The following is a 20,110-nucleotide window of genomic DNA, read 5'->3' on the forward strand; positions in this document are numbered from 1 at the left end:
TAGATTAAACAGCACAACTGGACTAGAAACTCGAACGATAGACAAAAAGATACTAGAAAGGATTAAATCCTGCTCCTTCCTCCCCACTCTCCTGACCTTGAACCCTCTGACTTTCACCTCTTCCCAGCCATGAAGTTGTTTTTGAAAGGAAAGCGTTTTCCAGATGATGAAGCCTTGATTTCTGAAGTCATGTCGTGGTTGGAGGACCAACCTGGGTTGTTCTACAAAAACGGTCTTCAGAGCTGCCAAGTTTCGTTGCTCTACTGCTATGGGAAGTGGGCCAGGGGCATTACTTATTGCACGCCCCTCGTATATATATATATATATATATATATATATATATATATATATATATGTGTGTGTGTGTGTGTGTGTGTGTGCGTACTAGCATGGGTGCCCGGCGTTGCCCGTTTTTTTTTAGATGTATGCTGAGCAAAAAACAAAAAAAAAACAAAACAAAAAAACGGTCAATTTTTTAAATCTTTGACCCCTATTATGACCCCTTAACACTTATTGTTTATCTTAAATCAAGTAATTAAGTTAGATCCATGTCCAACGAACCTATATCTAAAATTTCAAGTTTTTAGACCGAAAATTGTAGGAGGAGTTTGGTAGAGTTCTCAAAGGTGAAATCATTGAACTTTGACTCCTTAATCAAAACTTTTTGCCCGAAAACCGATCACATCGATTTTCCCAAATCTTAGTACCCTGTATATCAAATTTTGAGTCTGTAGACTTAAAATTGACAGTTATTGTGTAGGGAAATGTACACACACAGACACAGACAGACAGACAGACAGACAGACAGACACTATCACTTTTATAGATATATAGATTTATATATATACCTCTCTCTCTCTCTCTCTCTCTCTCTCTCTCTCTCTCTATATATATATATATATATATATATATATATATATATATATAAGAACAAGTAGTTATTAAAACATGTTAAAAACACTTTGAAAAGAGTTAAAAACATATTTAATTTTAAAAAGGAAATCCTACATAAATGGATAGTCCTTAATCCGCGGAGTTTCGAAGAAGTACTTTCCTTCTCATCAGAGGGTAGGATTTAGCAAAATGCGGGATCGGATTTTTCTTGCAAAAGTATTAAATGAAACTACAAGCAAGTCATAGATCTTACTTGGTAACAAATAGTGAAGCAGAGGGAATAGGGTGAAACAAAAAAGTGATTTAACGTGAATGGATAGTTTGGTGAAGGGTAAAATTTTCAATGACGGTAAAATCCAAAGATGCAGAATATATATATATATATATATATATATATATATATATATATATATATATATATATATATATACTAGCGGGGGTACCCGGCGTTGCCCGAGTGTTTGTTTCCGGGACGGGGGGGGAGTTTTAAAAAATGTTATGGTAGGTAAGTAGGAAGGATCAAACCCGGAGTCATGAGTAAAAGTAGGAAAATAAAGTGTGAAAAAAAACAAACAAAACATCTGCAACGTTAACAGTTTGGCCACCAAGAAAAGTCCATTCCAGTTGTTTAGGAAAAAAAACAAAAAAAAACGACTACGGTAGGTCGGCGCGAATGTGAATTGTCCAGCACGCTAACCAATACGCCACAGAGCACTGCAGCTTAGTTTAGTGATTTTAAATAACTTCACATGAAAGAACTACGAAGCCAAACCGGTGTTCTCTTCTCAACTGTTCCTTGTGAACGATCCCCAAACGGTGTTAAGTGGTGGCAGGGGGGGGGGAGGAATTTATTAGAGAGAAAATATTTTACCACTTCCATTGATCTTAACCGATTTTGGCCGTGACTTCTCAGCAGAAAAAGTATAGAAATCTAAGATTATCGAGGAATTTGAGAAATAATAAGCCTATAACACACCTCAGATATTGTTCTGCCGTTTATGCATATTATATTTGCATGAAATATCTTGATTTTTAATCCTATTAAGGTCAAAATCATCGGGAAAAATGACTTTATTTTATTTATATATATATATATATATATATATATATATATATATAATTATTTTTTTACTATAATAATTAAATACCTACAAACACTAGTGTTTCATCCTTTCGGGATTCTTCAGTGCAGGGTGTCACGATTACTACCAGTCGAACGATTCGAACCCCGCGACACGAGACATCTCCGGCTCGATTAGCGGAGGCCGTATCCATTCGGCTACCATTAATCATGTGAAATAGCGTTGAATTTTAAACATTTTAATTTAAATGTTCATTACGTCAGACAGACAGTGATCAAATCGTTATACGATGATCTACGCATAAGAGCTAAATTGACCGACTTTTTAATTCAACAGAAAGTGCTCAACGATAAGAAACGTATTTCTTAAAGGGGCTGTCATAATTATTTTTTTACTGTAATAATTAAATACCTACATACCTTAAATCATTGGATTAATACGATGGGCACAATTAAATGGTTCACTGAAATTACTAATGAAAAACAGGTGCGATTTCATTCAGTTTAGCACTATAGAATACTTGAATACTTGTGAAATGGTGATATAAAAAGGTCTCCCTTTTTCGTTTTTTTTTCTTTATTTCTCCTTACCAATTTACCAAGTAAATTCAATGCGAGGTTGAATATAAGAATAAGGTATATATATATATATATATATATATATATATATATATATATATATATATATATATATATATATATATATATATTATAACGTCTATATAATGTGTATATATATATATATATATAAATAGTATAACGTCTATATAATGTGTATATATATATATATATATATATATATATATATATATATGTATGTTTATATAAATAGTATAACGTCTATATATATATATGTTTATATAAAGTGCGTAACGGTTATATAATGTGTGTATTAGTATATGTTTATATGAAGTGTATATACTTTTATATAATGTGTGTAAGTATTTATAAAGTGTACATCTTTATCTGTACGTCTTTATATAAAGTGTGTATACGTTTATATAATGTGTGTATATGTATATATGTATATAAAGTGTGTATACTTTTATATAATATGTATATATGTATATGTTTTATAGTGTGTATACTTTTATATAATGTGTATATGTACACGTTTATATAAAGTGTGTATATTTTTATATAATGTGTGTATATGTAAATGTGTATACGCATTGAATATCTGTTTTAATTTATATATATATATATATATATATATATATATATATATATATATGCATGATGTTCCATGCTCATATATTTTTCATTTTCATCGAAACTGGTTCAATCAACCAATTTTACATCAAATCGATTCATTGCCTGTTGTTGTAATAGAGACACATCGGGGTACACCGGGAGGAAGAATCTTTTAGATCTAATTGAAGAGATAATCATACGGGGCAAGATTAGTTGATTAGAAAGGTTGTTCTAACACTTATATTTTCCCCGTGCATGTACTAACGGACCAACCCTGAGTCGGTGCATTGTCACAGTGACAACCAGGAAGAGTAAAAAAATAAATAAATATGATGTCAAATAATAAAATCACTGCAAAGATCAAAATATTAGATATCATTAATGTTTAATAATATCGTAATGTCAAATGTAATAATGTTAAGATAATATTATGATGTTTGATAATATAATGTTGAATAATATCGCAATGTTTTTTAATATCATAATGTTTCACAAGTCTTGGACAGACTAAGAATACCCACGAAGGGTTGCTTGCGCGTGAAATTCTTGTGGCAGGAGGTGCGCAATCTCCAACCACACCTCTCCTAAGTCAACATTGTTGACTACCAGTGGCAAGTAAAGTGCAGGACGATTGGAAACAAATGCCGAGATAAGCGGAGAGCACATACAGCGCCTAGAATTCCCAAATGGTCACCCATCTGGTACTGACCAGGCTCAACGTTGCCTAACTTTGGTGATCTAATGAGAACCGGTGTGTCAATGCGATTATGCCGTATATATATAATATATATATATATATATATATATATGTATATATATATATATATATATATATATATATATATATATATGTAATGTTTAGTCGGCTCTGGATATATATATATGTATGTATATATATATACCTATATATACACACACACACACACACACACACACACACACACACACACACACACACACACACACATATATATGTAATGTTTAGTCGACTCAGGATATATATATATATATATATATATATATATATATATATAATGTTTAGTAAGATCATAATGTTAGATAATAAGCAATATTTTGTAATATCGTAATTATTGATAATATTATAATCATTGGTAATATCATAGTATTAGATATTATCACGATATTTGATAACATCATAACGAGTCATAATATCATAATGTTTGTTTATATGATAATGTTTGATAATATCATAATGTTTGATGATATCATAATGTTTTATAATATAATCTTTGGTAATATCATAGTGTTTTATACTATCCTGTTCGCTCATATCATGTTTGTTTATATGATAATATTCCATGATATCAAAATGTTAGATAATATCAAAATGTTAGATAATATCGTAATGTTTGAAAATATCATAATGTTTGATAATATCATGTTAGGTGATATCATAATGTTTGGTAATATCATGTTAGGTGATATCATAATGTTTGGTAATATCATGTTAGGTGATATCATAATGTTTGATAATATCATGTTAGGTGATATCATAATGTTTGGTAATATCATGTTAGGTGATATCATAATGTTTGCTAATATCATGTTAGGTGATATCATAATGTTTGATAATATCATGTTAGGTGATATCATAATGTTTGATAATATCATGTTAGGTGATATCATAATGTTTGCTAATATCATGTTAGGTGATATCATAATGTTTGCTAATATCATGTTAGGTGATATCATAATGTTTGCTAATATCATGTTAGGTGATATCATAATGTTTGATAATATCATGTTAGGTGATATCATACAAATGTTTGATAATATCATGTTAGGTGATATCATAATGTTTAATAATATCATGTTAGGTGATATCATAATGTTTGGTAATATCATGTTAGATAATATCAAATGTTTTATTATATTATAGTGTTTGATAATATTATAATGTTTTATTATATTATAATGTTTGGTAATATCATAGTGTTTGATAATATCATGTTAGGTAATAAAATGTTTATTAATATCATAATGTATGATAATATCATAATGTTAGATAATACTATAATCTTTTATAATATCAAGATAGGTAAGATCATAATGTTTTGTAATGTTATAATATTATATAATATCATAATGTTTGGTAATATCGTAATGTTAGATAATATGATAATGTTTGTTAGCATCGTTATCTTAAATATAATAATGCTAGATAACACCATCTTATACTATCTCTATCCCATAGTTCACATATCAGCCATTCGAAATGTATTTACCTTTCAGACATATCCCGCATGCACGTGCGCGTGGGTTTGTTTATTTAACAGGAAGTTTAATGTGTCTTGTTGGAGGACCTTTTCTGCTCTGCACCACGCAGATCATATTCGTTGTTCTCGTTTTCCCGACGAGCACCCTTACCTGTACCCGCCCCCTCGAAACGTGATCCCTTCGTTTTTTTTTTCTCAGCTTCGGTCTCGCTTCGGTGCCATTTACCAAATTTCATCCACGGTTATTTTGGCGATATTGGTTTTCTTTTCCTGTTTTTGATTGATTACCCGAGAGATTTGATTTATCCACCGATATTCTGGGAAACAACTCTCCCCCACCTTATCCGACCATCTCCCCCATAATGCCTTACAACACTCAAACCCTTACCAGGAGGAGCGGCGAGGAATCCAGCTGTCTCGACTTTTCTCTCCCTGCCAAAAGATGTTCGTGATAATTTACAGCTGTACGAATTTGGGCAATTTTCGCAAAGCAATATGGCCAAAGAAAGAAAGAGAAAGAGAAAGAGACAGAGAGAAAGAAAGAGAGAGAAGAGAAGAGAGAGAGAAGAGAGAGAGAGAGAGAGAGAGAAAAGAAAAATGAAAAGGGAGAAGAAAAAGAAGAAGAGACATAGAGAATGAGAGGGAGAATAGAGAAGAGGGTGCGTATCATCTCCCACTCCCTCTGCTACATACGAAAGCATATCTATACTAAGATACGTATGTTTGTCTGTCAGCTAATTGAATTAAATATTACAAGTGTTTTCCAGTCATAATTTATGCATATTTTCCGCCATTTTCTTCACACATATATCTCTTTCATCCATCAAATCACCTCTCCCTCACAGACACATACAAAAATTATAAGGAGTCTATATGGAGCGATTAACGTTTCAACATTTGCATATTTCGTCATGATTATAAATGAATCTCGTAGTTGGAAGAGAAAAAAAAATTCCCAGTGTGACGTGACCGTCCCAGCGAACGATTAAGCTCCCCACGGGGGGAGGGGGAGACTGAGACTCCTAAAACACTGGTAAATGCCGGACAGATATGATTTTTTTTTATCCTTTAATTATCATTGGTGTGCCCGGGTGACGGCAAGAGACCCCGATGAGAGAAAAATTGGATTTGTAAATTTCATTGTTTTATGAAAAGCGACAACTCAATGTCTCTTTGAAAGATGTAACGAAAACAACATTTCGTTTTTGATGCAAACGAATGATGACTCCAGGTTAGAGGAGAGATGTTTAGCCTTTGAGTACGATTATCCCGACCGAGGTTATGGACATGACTCCAGTGGTCGTGAGAAAAGCGTCTTCAAATCCACAGGTGCACTCGAGGGAGGGAGAAACTCGCCTTGGGTGATGTAATTGGATACGATTGGTTTAAGGAACAACCCCGGTTTAACCCCTCCCCTGAGTATACGAACGGGGCGCAGAGTTAAAGTTGAAGCTGAAGTTGTTGAGAGTTTGCCAGAACCACTGGTCGAGAATCGCCACATGCTCTCCCCCTCTTCCTGCATCATCTCCACTGCAATACTGAGTAAAATCTACCTATCGCTTCAGTGGAGTCTGTCAAAATCAACAGTGAACTGTAGACAATTGTACATAACTATATATTTGTATATCTTATCTTGAATTTAATCAGTAGAATAGAGCATCGAGTTGTTTTTCCTTTGTGTGCATGAAATTGCTTTTCTTCTAGCGCGACAGATCGACGAAGCGGCGACATATCAACCCAGTTGCGAAATTAAGACCAGCCAAATCGATTGACGGGACCTGCCACACTAAAACACTTTGTTGACCTGCGAAGGACGTGTCACACCAATGTCATCGAAAAGACAAAAAGAACGACTGTGGTCTAAGATACCACCAAAGGCAGAATAGGTTGTTCTTTTGTAATTAAGAACTTAAAAAATTAGTACAAACCTGTTCGTGTGCAGTCTGTAGAGATTCCTAGATAGTAGAGACAAAACCAATGAAGAAAAATAAAAAAATGGCCGCCTTTTCTCTCTATAGGTATGCGATATTATCACATCACATGCAAATATAATGCTTCCGGTTGATTTTGGATTTGAATGTCAAAGTAAAGAGTGTTGTCAGTAGTGCACTGTGTTCTAGAGTTGAGTTTTGACAGTAGATTGTTGAGATTTGGAGTAGCGAGTTTTTGGCAGCAGTGTGCCGAATTTAACATTTTTAAACCACAACGACCTTTCTCTTCTTTCCGTCTTTTCGATAGCATTCCGGTAAAATTTATTTTATTTTCTTACTGCAACAATATTTATACAATTTTATTTATATAAAAGCTCTACACACGTATTGAGCACTGACCCAAACTTAATCAATCAATCAATCAATGTATATATATATATATTCATTTAAAAAGGTCTCCCAGGATGATTGATTTGAAAGAAAGAAATTAAAAAAAAATATGAAACTCAACGCGAACTAAAGAAAAGGCTTGGTCAACATGGAAGATACGAGGGACGATAGAAAGTAACGCCTCATATTCTGCCCGAATGGATCAAAGGAAATTGAAAATTGCCTTGCTATGATGACCGAACTTATAGATTCAAGACATGAAGTTTCAGCCTTCTGTTGCAGATATTGGCAGTGTGAGAGTTTAAGAAAACAACACCTGTCATGGAGGTGCGTCAGAAGCAGAGATGCGTCACTCAAAACCTCCATGCTCAAAACTTGAACTGATCAACATTTATCGGCGTCCATGGAACATTTACGAAGCCGATGCAGTTGATGTCAGCACAGTTAGGAGATGAGTTGGTCGATTTCAGAGTATCGATGGAAATCTTAGTGACAAAGCGCGGTCCTGACGCCCATGCATCGCCACCAACCAATCACTGGCATAAGTGCATTGAAAAATACATTCTGGACAATAAAAGGTTGCTCATTTTAATGACATCATTCTCGTAGATCATTGGTAAAGATCAGTAAGAGGGTTGAACTGAGAATAGATCTCTGAGGTGCATCACCATTGATATTATGTGTTTCGGATTTCTATCCATAAATGATTATTTTTATGAACCTATCAGACAAAAAAGATTTGATGCTTGAAATATATTTCAATATTCCATCAAACCTTTGTACAAAATCCTATCAAAAACGTTTGATATGTAAAGAGCTATTGCTTTATTGACAAAGACTCTGTTAATAGACGCAGTTGATCGTACAGAATATAATCCATATTGCTTGCTGAGGTGGTTGACAATTTTTAATTTATTTCAGATTCAAACAACTTATGAGACTGGTCTGTACTGAGATGCAGTATTTTTAAATACCGGACATACTGACAAAGTTTTCTAAGATGATGGGAAGCAGTTCTTTTTTTAATGAACAGTTTTGTATGAGTATGAGCTAGTACTATGGTTAAAATATCAGGACCAGTTGTCTTGCTGGCATCTAGGTCTTTGATAAGTTTCACAAAATCTCGAACAAATATATGAGTTTCGTTCAAACTGTTTACTATCCCAGGGAGGAATTCAGACAATAGACCTGATCGCAAAGAGTGGAATTTGATAAAAGTTTGATTCATTGATGATGGCAAGACTAGAAGTCATACATCTGTTAATCGCATCTTTATTCGCAAAGACTCATGGGAACCAAGCCTCTGTTCAGATACTCTAAATTTATAGAATATAAGACTCTTATGTCATTAATTACTCTTTTATCGTGTTTGTGAAGGCGATTTTGGTTTAAGAGCGTCTATTTATTTGACAGTGATTTCCGTGTGGAATGGCAACAGTTAATTTATCTGTTGAAAAAAAAACTTGGAGAATACGAATCTTTCAATATCAACCAGTTATATTAGATGAGATAATTGACATCGTTCTTTTTAAAAATGGAGTGCAGAGGAATTTCTTATACGAAAGATCTGAGTATATTTCAGTCAGTTGTCGAGCATCGATAGACTATAACACAGGGATAACAAAGGTCTTATTGCTATTCATTTGCTTTCTCGCTAGACTAAAATGTGACACAAGGTCGTTTTTAATGTGGCAAAATCAGCACCCCCAAAAAGTGGTACCATGGAAGTCGGCAAAAAATAAAAATTGCCTTAGTATAGAAGGGTTTCCTCCTACATTCATAAAAAATACATGAACTTTGTTTGCATCTTAATTGAGACAACTGAGTGACCTGAAAATCCCAGCAAATAGGGAACAGTAGATAAGCACCGTTAAGGACAAGCTGTCAGGAAAAGATGAAGAAATCTTGCAGATTGTCAGCATCAGGTATGCATGTCTCTACTACTTATCAATAATCTGTGTTCGATTATAAACAAGTGGATATCTACCTGCTGATGCAATTCTCTACCTATATAAGAGTCAGGTACGTCCAGGGATGGAGTATTGTTGCAAAGAGCTGTTAGAAAGAGCTTATCCTGTCGTGACAAAGTTCAAAATAAACTTCGTAGCCTAGTGAGGGATGCCCCTTTCTCTTCCCTGCAACCACTTTCTCATAAAAGAGACGTTGCGAGCCTGTCTCTGTTTTATCGTTATTTACATGGCAAATTCTCCTGTGAGCTCCAATCTATGGTCCCCCTTCGCCAAACATTCACAAGAAGCACTCATCTAGCTGAAAATACTATCAATAATTCCCCCCCCACTCTTTATCTGTGCCTAAACCTAAACGTAGATTCTATGAACAAAGCTTCTTTCTTAGAACTGCACACCTGTGGAACTCTCTTCCATTTACCTGCCTTCCATCTTCCATCTGACTACAATATATTCGTCTTCAAGTCCAATGTAAACAAGTTCTTTATGAGTCATTCCTCTTAAGTAATTCAATTTTACCAAATTTACACTTCTAATGATTACTATGATATTGTCCTTTTGACCACTGTGTACTCTTTAACCCTTATACTCGAGTGGCATCTGGGCCTTGATGATTCCTTTATAAACAAGTGAGAAATCGTGACAACCTCCCTTCATCATCGGTGTTGTTTGAGTGGACCACACCAGTCGATATTGTGAATACTAAAGTTGCCGCAGACATGAGTGCAAACAGAACTATAAACGAAAACGATATGGTCAATTTTCTAAAAAATACTCCATTCCTTATACTGTAACACCTATATAGTAACTCCCATCATTATACTGTAACTCATATATAGTAACTCCCATCATTATACTGTAACTCCTATATAGTAACTCCCATCATTATACTGTAACTCCCATATAGTAACACCCATCATTATACTGTAACTCCCATATAGTAACTCCCATCATTATACTGTAACTCCTATATAGTAACTCCCATCATTATACTGTAACTCCCATATAGTAACTCCCATCATTATACTGTAACTCCTATATAGTAACTCCCATCATTATACTGTAACTCCCATATAGTAACTCCCATCATTATACTGTAACTCCCATATAGTAACCTTTTTTTTTACAGAGTGGTCACTACTTATCAAGGCCCGGAAGCCACTCAGGGATAAAGGTTATTGCAAGTACGTAACATTAGTGTGGAGATTTGATGAAGTGTTTACTTAAGGGGCGGTTCATTAGGAATTCGGTAACGTTTTACTTGAAGACATCCACGTTGTAGGCAGGTGGGAAGCAGGAAGACGGAACAGAGTTTCAAAGGCGTGCAGTTCTAAGGAAGAAACTTTGTTCATGGAATCCACGTTTTGATTTAGGCACAGATAAAGAATGGGGGGAAATTTTTCACAGTGGATTCAGCTAGACGGGTGTTTTTCGTGAAAGATTGGCGAAGGGGGAGCAGAGATTGGAGTTCAGACGAGAACCTGCCATGGAAATAACGATAAAACAAGGATACGATCGCAACGTCTCTTCTGTGGAAGAGAGGTTGCAAGGTAGAGAAAAGGACATCCCCCACTTAGCCACGAAGTCTATTTTGTACTCTGTCAAGGCAGGATAGGCTGTTTTTAGCAACTCCCATCATTATACTGTAACTCCCATATAGTAACTCCCATCATTATACTGTAACTCCCATATAATAACTCCCATCATTATAATGTAACTTCTTTATAGTAACTCCCGTAATTATACTGTAACTCCCATATAATAACTCCCATCATTATACTGTAACTCTCATATAGTAACTCCCATCATTATACTGTAACTCCCATATAGTAACTCCCATCAATATACTGTAACTCCCATATAATAACTCCCATCATTATACTGTAACTCTCATATAGTAACTCCCATCATTATACTGTAACTCCTATATAGTAACTACAATCATTATACTGTAACTCCTATATAGTAACTACCATCATTATACTATAACTCATATATAGTAACTCCCATCATTATACTGTAACTCCTATATAGTAACTCCCATCATTATACTGTAACTCCTATATAGTAACTCCCATCAATATACTGTTACTCCTATATAGTAACTCCCATCATTATACTGTAATTCCCATATAGTAACTCCCATCAATATACTGTAATTCCCATATAGTAACTCCCATCATTATACTGTAACTCCTATATAGTAACTACAATCATTATACTGTAACTCCTATATAGTAACTACCATCATTATACTATAACTCATATATAGTAACTCCCATCATTATACTGTAACTCCAATATAGTAACTCCTATCATTATACTGTAACTCCTATATAGTAACTACAATCATTATACTGTAACTCCCATATAGTAACTCCCATCATTATACTGTAACTCCTATATAGTAACTCCCATCATTATACTGTAACTCCCATATAGTAACTCCCATCATTATACTGTAACTCCTATATAGTAACTACCATCATTATACTGTAACTCCCATATAGTTACTCCCATCATTATACTGTAACTCTCATATAGTAACTACAATCATTATAATGTAACTCCGATATAGTAACTCCCATCATTATACTGTAACTCTCATATAGTAACTCCCATCATTATACTGTAACTCCTATATAGTAACTCCCATAATTATACTGTAACTCCGATATATTAACTCCAATCATTATACTGTAACTCTCATATAATAACTCCCATCATTATACTGTAACTCCCATATAGTAACTCCCATTATTATACTGTAACTCTCATATAGTAACTCCCATCATTATACTGTAACTCTTATATAGTAACTCCCATCATTATACTGTAACTCCCATATAGTAACTCCCATCAATATACTGTAATTCCTATATAGTAACTCCCATCATTATACTTTAACTCCTATATAGTAACTCCCATCATTATACTTTAACTCCTATATAGTAACTCCCATCATTTTACTGTAACTCTCATATAGTAACTCCCATCATTATACTGTAACTCCTATATAGTAACTCCCATCATTATACTGTAACTCCTATATAGTAACTCCCATCATTATACTGTAACTCCTATATAGTAACTCCCATCATTATACTTTAACTCCTATATAGTAACTCCCATCATTATACTATAACTCCTATATAGTAACTCCCATCATTATACTGTAACTCCTATATAGTAACTCCCATCATTATACTGTAACTCCGATATAGTAACTCCCATCATTATACTGTAACTCCCATATAGTAACTCTCATCATTATACTGAAACTCCTATATAGTAACTCCCATCATTATACTGTAACTCCGATATAGTAACTCCCATCATTATACTGAAACTCCCATATAGTAACTCCCATCATTATACTGTAACTCTCATATAGTAACTCCCATCAATATACTGTAACTCCCATATAGTAACTCCCATCATTATACTGTAACTCCTATATAGTAACTCCCATCATTATACTGTAACTCCGATATAGTAACTCCCGTAATTATACTGTAACTCCCATATAGTAACTCCTATCATTATACTGTAACTCCCATATCGTAACTCCCATCATTATACTGTAACTCCCATATAGTAACTCCCATCATTATACTGTAACTCCCATATAGTAACTCCCATCAATATACTGTAATTCCCATATAGTAACTCCCATCATTATACTGTAATTCCCATATAGTAACTCCCATCATTATACTGTAACTCCCATATAGTAACTCCCATCATTATACTGTAACTCCCATATAATAACTCCCATCATTATAATGAACCTTCTTTATAGTAACTCCCGTAATTATACTGTAACTCCCATATAATAACTCCCATCATTATACTGTAACTCTCATATAGTAACTCCCATCATTATACTGTAACTCCCATATAGTAACTCCCATCAATATACTGTAACTCCCATATAATAACTCCCATCATTATACTGTAACTCTCATATAGTAACTCCCATCATTATACTGTAACTCCTATATAGTAACTACAATCATTATACTGTAACTCCTATATAGTAACTACCATCATTATACTATAACTCATATATAGTAACTCCCATCATTATACTGTAACTCCTATATAGTAACTCCCATCATTATACTGTAACTCCTATATAGTAACTCCCATCAATATACTGTTACTCCTATATAGTAACTCCCATCATTATACTGTAATTCCCATATAGTAACTCCCATCAATATACTGTAATTCCCATATAGTAACTCCCATCATTATACTGTAACTCCTATATAGTAACTACAATCATTATACTGTAACTCCTATATAGTAACTACCATCATTATACTATAACTCATATATAGTAACTCCCATCATTATACTGTAACTCCAATATAGTAACTCCTATCATTATACTGTAACTCCTATATAGTAACTACAATCATTATACTGTAACTCCCATATAGTAACTCCCATCATTATACTGTAACTCCTATATAGTAACTCCCATCATTATACTGTAACTCCCATATAGTAACTCCCATCATTATACTGTAACTCCTATATAGTAACTCCCATCATTATACTTTAACTCCTATATAGTAATTCCCATCATTATACTGTAACTCCGATAAAGTAACTCCCTCAATATACTGTAATTCCCATATAGTAACTCCCATCAATATACTGTAACTCCCATATAGTAACTCCCATCATTATACTGTAACTCCTATATAGTAACTCCCATCATTATACTGTAACTCCGATATAGTAACTCCCATCATTATACTGTAACTCCCATATAGTTACTCCCATCATTATACTGTAACTCCCATATAGTAACTCCCATCATTATACTGACGATAACGATAATATAAATAAGAAACAGGCAACATTACACACGCGTTAACATGCAGACACCGTCGCAAGGAAACAAAGGCAAGGAAATTAATCGACCCACTCTTTCCATCATAACGCCTTGTCTCTGATTCAAAAGTCTTCTCGTATTCCAATGTGCTTAAGAAGACTCTGCCGTGTCGAACACGGGTTACTCTGTCTTTCGGTCCACCTGTGTAACACGTCTCTCTTTTAACATCAAGAGTTCACGTTTTTCTTTTTTTTATATTTTTCTTATATTTTTCTTCCCTTCTTCCTTGCCGTGACGTTACCTCGCACGCGACATAGTATTTGCATACGTTGGCTGTTACTGTATCTGCTGCCATAAGCGTGACCGTATATATTTAATTATAAATACATAAAATGTAGGGGTTTCTATAAATAAAGAGTAGCATTATACGTTTGTAATATCACAGAAATATATTATCATAGAAGTGTTTACAGAAGGTTGAATGTTATTCGGAGAAAAATCATGTTTAATAAATGGATAGTAGTTGCTCGTAGAAATTTTATTTTTCAGCAATTCAGTTGTTATTATAAAAGAGTAGTTTAAAAGTGATTTAGTAATTATAATATTATCACGATATTTAAAACCAATAAATGGGCTACTATAATTGAAATTCCAGTTTTATTTAACATGGGGTGGAAATGTGGCGTGAAATACGAGCAGAGTGGATCCAAGGAAAGCTGAAACGGCGATAAAGAATGTGATCTTTTTCTTCTGTTTTATGATTTATTAGTATTGATCGTTTGTTAGTATTGACCACTTGCTTATATTGATCGTTTGTTAGTATTGATCGTTTGTTAGTGTTTATCGTTTGTTACTGTTGATCGTTTGTTAGCATTGATCGTTTGTTAGTTTTGATCGTTTGTTAGTTTTGATCGTTTTTAGTGTTGATCGTTTGTTAGTGTTGATCGTTTGTTAGCATTGATCGTTTGTTAGCATTGATCATTTGTTAGTATTGATCGTTTGTTAGTGTTGATCGTTTGTCAGTGTTGATCGTTTGTTAGCATTGATCATTTGTTAGTATTGATCGTTTGTTAGCATCGATCGTTTGTCAGTGTTGATCGTTTGTCAGTGTTGATCGTTTGTTAGTATTGATCATTTGTTAGCATTGATCGTTTGGTATTATTGATCGTTTGTTAGTATTGACCGTTATTTAGTGTTGATATTTTTTTAGTGTTGATCGTTTGTTAGCATTGATCATTTGTTAGTATTGATCGTTTGTTAGCATCGATCGTTTGTCAGTGTTGATCGTTTGTCAGTGTTGATCGTTTGTTAGTATTGATAATTTGTTAGCATTGATCGTTTGGTATTATTGATCGTTTGTTAGTATTGACCGTTATTTAGTGTTGATATTTTTTTAGTGTTGATCGTTTGTTAGCATTGATCATTTGTTAGTATTGATCGTTTGTTAGCATCGATCGTTTGTCAGTGTTGATCGTTTGTCAGTGTTGATCGTTTGTTAGTATTGATAATTTGTTAGCATTGATCGTTTGGTATTATTGATCGTTTGTTAGTATTGACCGTTATTTAGTTTGATATTTTTTTAGTGTTGATCGTTTGTTAGCATTAATAGTTTGTTAGTGTTGATCGTTTGCTAGTATTGCTAGCTTAATAAATACATAAAATGTAGGTTTTTCTTTAAATAAAGAGTAGCATTATACGTGTGTAATATCATAGAAATATATTATCATAGAAGTGTTTACAGAAGGTTGAATGTTATTCGGAGAAAAATCATGTTTAATAAATGGATAGTAGTTGCTCGTAGAAATTTTATTTTTCAGCAATTCAGTTGTTATTATAAAAGAGTAGTTTAAAAGTGATTTAGTAATTATAATATTATCACGATATTTAAAACCAATAAATGGGCTGCTATAATTGAAATTCCAGTTTTGTTTAACATGGGGTGGAAATGTGGCGTGAAATACGAGCAGAGTGGATCCAAGGAAAGCTGAAACGGCGATAAAGAATGTGGTCTTTTTCTTCTGTTTTATGATTTATTAGTATTTATCGTTTGTTAGTATTGATCACTTGCTTGTATTGATCGTTTGTTAGTATTGATCGTTTGTTAGTGTTTATCGTTTGTTACTGTTGATCGTTTGTTAGCATTGATCGTTTGATAGTTTTGATCGTTTGTTAGCATCGATCGTTTGATAGTTTTGATCGTTTGTTAGTGTTGATCGTTTTTAGTGTTGATCGTTTTTAGTGTTGATCGTTTGTTAATATTTATCGTTTGTTAGTGTTGATCGTTTGTTAGTGTTGATCGTTTGTTAGTATTGATTGTTTGTTAGCATCGATCGTTTGTCAGTGTTGATCGTTTGTTAGTCTGGATCGTTTGTTAGTATTGATCATTTGTTAGCATTGATCGTTTGGTATTATTGATCGTTTGTTAGTATTGACCGTTATTTAGTGTTGATATTTTTTTAGTGTTGATCGTTTGTTAGCATTAATAGTTTGTTAGTGTTGATCGTTTGCTAGTATTGCTAGTTTGTTAGTATTGATCGTTTGTAAGGGTTGATCGTTTGTTAGTATTGATCGTTTGTAAGGGTTGATCGTTTGTTAGCATTGATCGTTTGTTAGTATTGAGCGTTTGTTAATGTCGATTGTTTGTTAATATTAATCGTTTCTTAGTGTTTATCGTTTGTTAGCATTGACCGTTGTTAGTATTGATCGTTTGTTAATGTTGATCGTTTGTCAGTGTTGATCTTTTGTTAGTGTTGATCGTTTGTTAGTATTGATCATTTGTTAGCATTGATCGTTTGGTATTATTGATCGTTTGTTAGTATTGACCGTTATTTAGTGTTGATAGTTTTTTAGTGTTGATCGTTTGTTGGCATTGATCTTTTGTTAGTATTGATCGTTTGTTAGTATTGATCGTTTGTTAGCATTGATCGCTTGTTAGCATTAATCGTTTGTTAGTGTTGATCGTTTGTTAGCATTGATCGTCTGTTAATGTTGATCGTTTGTTAGTATTGATCATTTGTTAGTATTGATAGTTAGTTAGTGTTGATCGTTTGTTAGTGTCGATCGTTTATTAGTGGCGATCGTTTGTTAGTATTGATCTTTTGTTAGTGTTGATCGTTTGTTAGTGTTGATCTTTTGTTAGTGTTAATCGTTTGTTTATGTTAATCGTTTGTAGTCCCTTTTCACACAGAAGAGAGGTTGATTGTCTTTCTCTACTACACAGTTTAAGGTGCTCGACTTCAAGTCCGATATCAACAAATTCTTTTCATAAGCCATTCTCGTAAGTAGTCAAATTTTGTCCATTCATCAATTTCAATTATCTCATAATATTCTTTATAACACTACTGATAATCCATCTATTTTATTGACACTTGTCCTTGAGTGGCTTGTTGTTTTCATGTGATGATTCATTAGTAATAAATTAATGCTAAAATGGTCAGTTTTTGTCTGAAGAACAAACCAATGCAAGTGAAATAAATGATTTGGTTAAATAACTTAGTCTTTTGATTTTTTTCAAATCATATATATATATATATATATATATATATATATATATATATATATATATATATATATATATTAGAAGAGAATTTAAGAAGTATATAAAACTTTTTAAATATTACAACTATTGATGTGTAAAGTCCAGCGGGTATAGTAGAGCTTAAAAATAATAATAACAATTATAGACGACAACCGTATGTTGGTATACATAGATTGACATGTCGATATAATAAGGAGACATTATTGGGGGAGGTGTTATATGCTCTTTATATCTAGGTATTTCGAAGCCTAGTGCTTAGGTTAAGTGGCTAGGTTGCAAACATTTCAATATGACATCTAGCTAGGTGTTAAGTGGGGGATATTAAATTACCTTGTGTATAGGAAAGTGATGGATGAGGGGTGAGCGGGACAATCTTGGGGTATTAAACTTACGTAGTGAATTTTAGTTAGCTGGGGACTTGCGATAGATTAGGATCTATTAGTAATAGAGAGGGAGTGATGTAATATGGGGTTGGGAAGTGACGATATATAAGGGAAGCATAAAAAGATGACTGGATAAAGGGAGTAAATTGTAGATTCATTTAGTAGAGGGATTAGATGGATATGGATTGAAAACTAAAACTAAAATAACTGTCAAAATCCCAGGAAACGAGCAGTTTTCTAAGATATGAAGAAATTATAAAGTGAGATAACTTTTTTTTTTATATTAATTTAACGTAAAATGAACATCCACTTTATAGTCAAGGTGTCAATAAAGTGAGTGCTCATTTTACGTTAAATTAATATAGAAAAGTAATTCCCCACTTCTTGAAACAGTAATATCTGGCTTTAAAAGCAAATGTTTCATATCCCACTACACAATTCAGGTCATTAGTTTTCCAATGAGCCTTCATTTGTTAAATTCTGATGAGTAGTTACCGAGACTTATAAAATTGCCCCAAATAGTCGTATATCTATATATGGATATATCTATATATGGATATATCTATATATGGATATATCTATATATGGATATATCTATATACGCTGCCAAATTGTATATTGAAATGCTCATATCTTTGGTTCTATGGGCAAAAACTACAAGAAAATTTACAGGCTTTTAAAAGATTATAATACTATTATATGGTTAAAATTTTATGACAATTGCTTAAAAAGAACCTATACGAGGGGCGTGCAATAAGTAACGCCCCTGACCCACTTCCAGTTGTCTGATCTAGCTGAAATTTTGCATGTCCAATGATTTATATCTCTACGGGTTATGTGGCAACTTACAGCTCTGAACTAATTGTGGTTTATGTTCTACAGGTGTTTGAACTGATTCAGGTGTGAAATGGAGCCTGTTGAATGTCAAGCAGTGATTCGGTTTTTGTATTTGAAAGGACGCACACCGCAGGAGACTTTTGATGAAATGTAAAACGATGGCATCGTGAATTCAAACATGGCCAGAAGTCTGTGGAAACAGCTCCCAGACCTGGTCGCCCCCCTTCTACCATTGATGAGGCATCTGTCCGTCAAGTTGAGGCTGCCATTTTGGAAGATCGGCGCATTACTATTCGCCAAATAGCCCAAGATGTCAAGATTAGTACATGATCTGTGGAAACTATTATTCATGACCATTTGCATATGCATAAGGTGTCTGCCAGATAGATTGTCAGGTTGCTCACACCATTCCAGAAGCGAGAACGCGTCGAGTGCTCGAGGATGAATTTGGAGATGTGCCAAGAAAATGAGTCAAAGTTTTTCAAAAGACTGATTACACAGGATGAAACCTGGGTTCATCAATATGATCTAGAGACCAAAGCCCAGTCAATACAGTGGAAGAACTTGGACTCACCACCTCCAAAGAAGGCAAGGGTGCAGCCCTCCGCTGGCAAGGTCATGATCACAGTCTTCTGGGACCAGGACGGAGTAGTGATGACAGATTTCCTGGCAAAGGGTGCCACAATTACAGTAGTCTATTATGCTTCATTTTTGAGGAAATCACGGGAAGCTATCAAAATCAAGAGGCGGGGCAAGATCAGCAAAGGTACCCTCCTCCTGCAGGACAACGCTCCGGTCCACAACTCGCA

General features: G+C 33.8%; 1 pseudogene; it reads right to left on the reverse strand.

The window, feature by feature from the left end:
* Positions 1–3,830: 3,830 nt before the first annotated feature.
* Positions 3,831–3,947, reverse strand: LOC145283834 (5S ribosomal RNA; annotated as a pseudogene).
* Positions 3,948–20,110: the final 16,163 nt, after the last annotated feature.

The sequence above is a fragment of the Euprymna scolopes genome, chromosome 1, assembly GCF_053919585.1.
Source record: "Euprymna scolopes isolate OS-2025 chromosome 1, ASM5391958v1, whole genome shotgun sequence".
In the NCBI taxonomy this organism is placed as follows: domain Eukaryota; kingdom Metazoa; phylum Mollusca; class Cephalopoda; order Sepiida; family Sepiolidae; genus Euprymna; species Euprymna scolopes.